Raw genomic sequence first — 5,504 nt, 5'->3', positions numbered from 1 at the left:
CATCTATATTTATCAATATGAGTGTCTCTTTAGAGCTAATTAGAGACATGTGTATGTTGGGGGTTGGGAGGAGGATTGGGTTTTTTTTAAGACAGTTTCTCTGTGTAAACCTGGCTGTCCTGGAATTCACTCTGTAGACCAGGCTGGCCTTGAACTCAAAACATTGGCCTGCCTTTGCTTCCCAAGTGCTGGGATTAAATGTGTGAGCCACTGCTGGCCATTCTATTACTCACGACTAACTTGATTGAATCAAAATCCAACAGTAATCAAGTAATCATTATCTCAAGTTTGTAGGTCAAGTGTTAATGTTATTGGGTATGTTGTCTAATAGTTCTCCAAATTTTAAAAATTTTTTTTTTTAATTTTTTTTTCTTTTTTTCGGAGCTGGGGACCGAACTCAGGGCCTTGCGCATGCTAGGCAAGCGCTCTACCACTGAGCTAAATCCCCAACCCAGTTCTCCAAATTTTTGAACTTACTATGTAATCCAGGTTGACCTAAAGCTCATAAACTTATGTTGTTGCAGTTGCCAATTAATCTCTTTTCTAATTGACCGGTCCTTGCTACCCACCTCAATGTTCTGGGTTCCCGAATGAAAGATGCACACAGGGATGCGCCCACGCACGCATGCACACGCATGCACACATGCAGCTTTATTTTTTAATTTTTAATGACCAAGGCAAAAATATATCTAAAAGCGAAGCTTCTGGAACACATCATTTGTTCTTTCCTGTCTTGTATCGCTCCTCAAACTTGACCTTGGCCTTGTGTTTCAACTTGTGTCTCTGAACACATCCTTGTTGACAACAGTTTTATCAAAGGGGATATCCACAGAGTAACTTGTGGGCATGGGGAGGTTGTAGTTATAAACTTTCACAAAGGACTCCATCTTGGATCGCTTGGAGATTTTCTTGCCCATGGAAGCAGTCACTTTTCGGGGATACTGGTCAATTCCAGCCACCAGAGCGTGGCTGTGAGGGAGGTCTGAGGCGCCATCATCAATGTTCTTCATGATGACAGCTTTGCGTCTGGAGTAGCGTCCAGCCAGGACCAGCACTACTTTCCCAGGTTTCATGAACTTGCATTTCAACAGAAAGCAGCTGGCAGTCACCCAGCAGAAAGCCAGAGCTTTCTATTTTAATATGCCTTAAACAGCTCAATGGCTGGGCCACTCCCACACCTTCACGTGGCTAACATCTCCCCTCTGATATTCTTTTTTTTTTTTTTAATTCTTTTTTTCGGAGCTGGGGACCGAACCCAGGGCCTTGAGCTTCCTAGGCAAGCACTCTACCACTGAGCCAAATCCCCAACCCCCCCCTCTGATATTCTTGAGTTATTACTTACTAAAATCTATATTTCATTGTTGTTAGCCTAGACCAGTGTGTGTGTGGGGGGGAGGAGGATGGCTCGGGCTGATCTTCCCCTGCTGTTACATGTTGGCTGTCTCTCTGTCCTGTCTCTCTGTCCTGCCTTCTCAGGCATGGCAGCTACTCCCTCCCCCGCATGGCAGCAATTTCCTTCCTGCTCTTTCTGTCCCTTGCCTGGGGACTCCCAAAGTCCTTCTCCCTGCCCAGCCATTGAGTACTGGCCACTTTATTTACCAATCAAAACCAACTGGGGGCAGGGCCCCTCATCATCTCCTGTGCAGACATGTGGATTCCCATGTAATTTTGGGGACCATATTAACATAAGTAGCATTAGACCAAATCCACAGCCTTGTATAATTTTCCAAACGTTTTGTTTGTTTGCTTTTTGTTTTTTTGAGATAGGGTCTCTCTATATAGTCATGGCTGTCCTGGAACTCACTATTCAGACCAGATCTGCCTGCTTCTGCCTCCTGAGTGCTGGACTAAGGTGTTCACCACCATACCCAGTTTAAACATTTTTGTTTTGTTTGTTTTTCAAGATACAGTTTCTAGCGTAGCCTCCAACTCAGAGGTCAGTCTATCTCAACTTCCTCATCCTGAATGCAGAGATTAAAGATATGCACCACCACACCCAGTTAATTTTTTAACTACTAATGAGAACTCAGTTGAATTAGAAGAAACCTGTAAGAGAAAATTTCTACTTTATCATGGCTGTGACTACCCAAATCTCAGCACTTGGGAGGCTGAGGCAGGAGGATTACAGAATTCCAGGCCAACCAAGGCTACAAAGCAAGGCTCTGTCTCAAGTGTATTAAAGTCACACACACACACACACACACACACACACACACACACACACACAGAGAGAGAGAGAGACAGAGACAGAGACAGAGACAGAGACAGAGACACACAGAGACAGAGAAACAGAGAGACAGAGAGACAGAGACAGAGAGAGAATGTATTCTTCAATCAATTATCCTTATTATACAGGTCAGCTTAGCAAGAGTGGAGTTGTAGGAAGAGACAGACAAAAAAATGAAACTAATTCAGAAAATTATGGAGGAAGGCAATGGGATGCTATAGTATTTGTGGGAAAGAACGACAAGTTGCAGTCCTTTGCCCAAGCAATCAGACCTAGTGATTCAGGCCGTGCGTTCTCTTTCTCCCTCACTCCTCCTCCCTTCCTTCCTTTCTTTCAAAGCTCTTTCCCTTCTCTCCCTCCACTCACAGTACAGCTGTTTGAGAATTACATTGCTATGGATTTAATTTCTCTAATTACTCGGAAGGCCATCTGTACCCTGCTTTGATGGAGTCCTGCTCTGTCCAGGGAACCACACGCTGCCCTGCCAGGCCTTCTTTCTTCTTCCTTCTCGAGTCCCCATCCCATCCCATCTGGCTATGGGGTCCCTGGTGTTAGAGAACGTGGGGTGGGGGAGGGAATTCTAGACCTTCCCACCTACGATGGGATCCCTGATACCCTAGGGTCTGGAGATCATCAGAGGACCACTTGGCGTCAGCCATCCTTGGCTAGCAACCAACAGCCAGGAGACATATCTGTGTGGAAAGCTGTCATGGCTGATGGGTGAGGCAGTTTTCCTCCCAAGGAGACTTCTGCACTTTTATCTCTTCTCCTCAGACCTGACTGAGGCTCAAGGCTGAGTCATAGGGTAGGCTTGGGGATATTTTTGTTATGTTTAAGTAGAAGTTACTAAAGAACTCTGGTAGACTTACAGTGTGTTGACCTGAATAAAATTCATTCTCTGGGGTGAAAAATCATGCAGAAAGCTGAGTTCTCCTCAGTTTATTATTTTATTAGCACGTGCTGCACTAGAGGTGTCGGCAAGGACAAGAGCACTGACTGAAACTACCACATATTTTATTTTATTGTCCTTGAGTGAGGTTTTCCTCTCACTTTCCTCTACTCTTGCTCACCCTCTAGAATACGAGTAAGAAAAAAGCAGCTAGAGAGGAAGAGCACGAACGGGAAGAGGGTTGTTTGAAAGGGTCTTTCCCATCAACATTCCTCCATGTGTCTTACTGTTCCCTCCAGCCAGACATCTCAATGCAGATCTGCAGCCTAACCCTCCCCACCTCCAGGCACACAGAGTGCACTGTGCACTGGAATGAGGCACGCATCTCAGTCCAAAGTTCACAGCCAGCTGGGTGCAAAGTTCAGTAGGTGAGGCTTGAACTTAAGCCCTGGTGCATGCTAGGCAGGCTCTCTACCACTGAGCTGTGTTCCCAGGCCACACAGAACTCGGCTCTAGGCCTTTTACGTAGAAATCAGAGAGGCAGAGGGACCTCCAGAGATAAGCAAATCTAACACCTTCATTTATAGGCAAGAGACACCGATCCATCTTTCTTCCAAGACAACTGTCCTTTCACCCCAGGGTCGGGGTAGAATAGCTCCAGTTGCATGTAGTGGGGTGTCATTGATGGGGTTTTAGAGTTAGGGTTCAACTTGGGTTAGAAAGCCAATGCCATTGGCCAAGGTCTGCCTATGCTACAGAGAAAATGGAAACAATGACACCAAGCAATAACTCCATTCTCTAAACCTGTTTTTGTTATGGGAATTATAGATAATAACACTGCCCGTCTACTTTGTGAATTATTAAGAGAACTGCTAGGGCTGGTAAAATGGTCCAGTGGACAAAGGGAACTTACAGCCAACCCTGACCTGAACTCAATCCCTGCAACCTATGGGGTGAAAGGGGAGAAGTGGTTTCCACAAGTTGTCCCCTGGTCATGTCCACACACATATGAAAATAGATAATGCATAAATAACATCTATTTATTGTAAGCATATACTCATATACTTATATAGTATTTGTTGTGTTATGTATGTATTTTGAAAATAAATATATTTATAAAAATCAGCTAGGTAGCTAGCATTGCACCTCTGGTCCCCTAAGCCCAGGAGTTCCAGAAAAACATAGTGAGATTGCTTCAGAAAATTATTTTTTTTCTTGTACATTGTAAGTTTTGGTTTTGGGTTTGAAATAATATGTAGCCCAACCTGGTCGTGAGCTCCTGATCATCCTCCTTCTGCTTCTTGGGCATTGGAATTGCAGACGTGCACCACAACTCTCAGTTTTGTTTTGGTTTTAGTACAATGGCTTTCTTCATATTGCCCAGGCTGGGCTCAAACTCCTAGGCTCAAACAGTCTTCCCACCTCAGCCTCTCGAAGAGCTAGTGCAACCGGTGTGATATCTTACTAGACTATAAAATAAATTTGTTGATATGATTTTTTTAAAGATGTATGTATTGTATACAAGTACACTATAGCTGTCTTCAGACACACCAGAAGAGGGCATCAGATCCCATTACAGATGGTTGTGAGCCACCATGTGGTTGCTGGGATTTGAACTCAGGACCTCTGGAAGAGCAGTCAGTGCTCTTAACCACTGAGCCATCTCTCCAGCCCGATATGATATATTTTATTTAACGCACCATCTTTTCTTCTCTTCCCAATCAAAGACAAGAAAATACGTGACACAGGAAGCCACTCACTTCCAGGGGAGCCTAGGGACCCCAGGCACTCTGAAAACCTAAGTCCTTTGGATAGATTTGGAAACTGAGGAATAGTTTAATCTTCTATCTTGTGTAATTAACATGTTGAGTGAGAAATATACATGGAGACACACACTCCCTCCAGATAAATCCATTATAAATTGAAAACAAGATCAAAAGTACATTTAAACTGAGCCGTGGTGGTACATGCCTTTAATCCTAGGACCTGGGAGGCAAAGAGAGGTAAATCTGAGTTCAAGGCCAGCCTGCTTTACAGAGTGAGCTCCAGGATAGCCAAATCTACACAGAAGAAACCCTATCTTGAAAAACAAAACCAGGGCTGGAGGGGTGGCTCAGTGGTTAAGAGCACTGACTGCTCTTCCAAAGGTCCTGAGTTCAATTCCCAGCAACCACATGGTGGCTCACAACCATCTGTAATGAGATCTGAAGCTTCTTCTAGTGTGTCTGAAGACAGCTACAGTGTATCACATACATAAAATAAATAAATCTTAAAAAAAAAGAAAGAAAAACAAAACCAAAAATAAACAAACCAAAATACCCCCCCCAAAAGAGCCCCCAAAAAAACAAAACCCAAAACAAAGAAAGTGCATTTAAGAATGTCAACACT

General features: G+C 44.0%; 1 pseudogene; it reads right to left on the bottom strand.

The window, feature by feature from the left end:
• Positions 1-689: 689 nt before the first annotated feature.
• On the bottom strand, positions 690-1,073 carry LOC116885992 (annotated as a pseudogene).
• Between the last annotated feature and the right edge of the window lie 4,431 nt (positions 1,074-5,504).

This window comes from Rattus rattus, chromosome 1 (genome assembly GCF_011064425.1).
Source record: "Rattus rattus isolate New Zealand chromosome 1, Rrattus_CSIRO_v1, whole genome shotgun sequence".
Lineage (NCBI taxonomy): Eukaryota > Metazoa > Chordata > Mammalia > Rodentia > Muridae > Rattus > Rattus rattus.
This window is presented reverse-complemented; position numbering and strand designations above follow the sequence as displayed.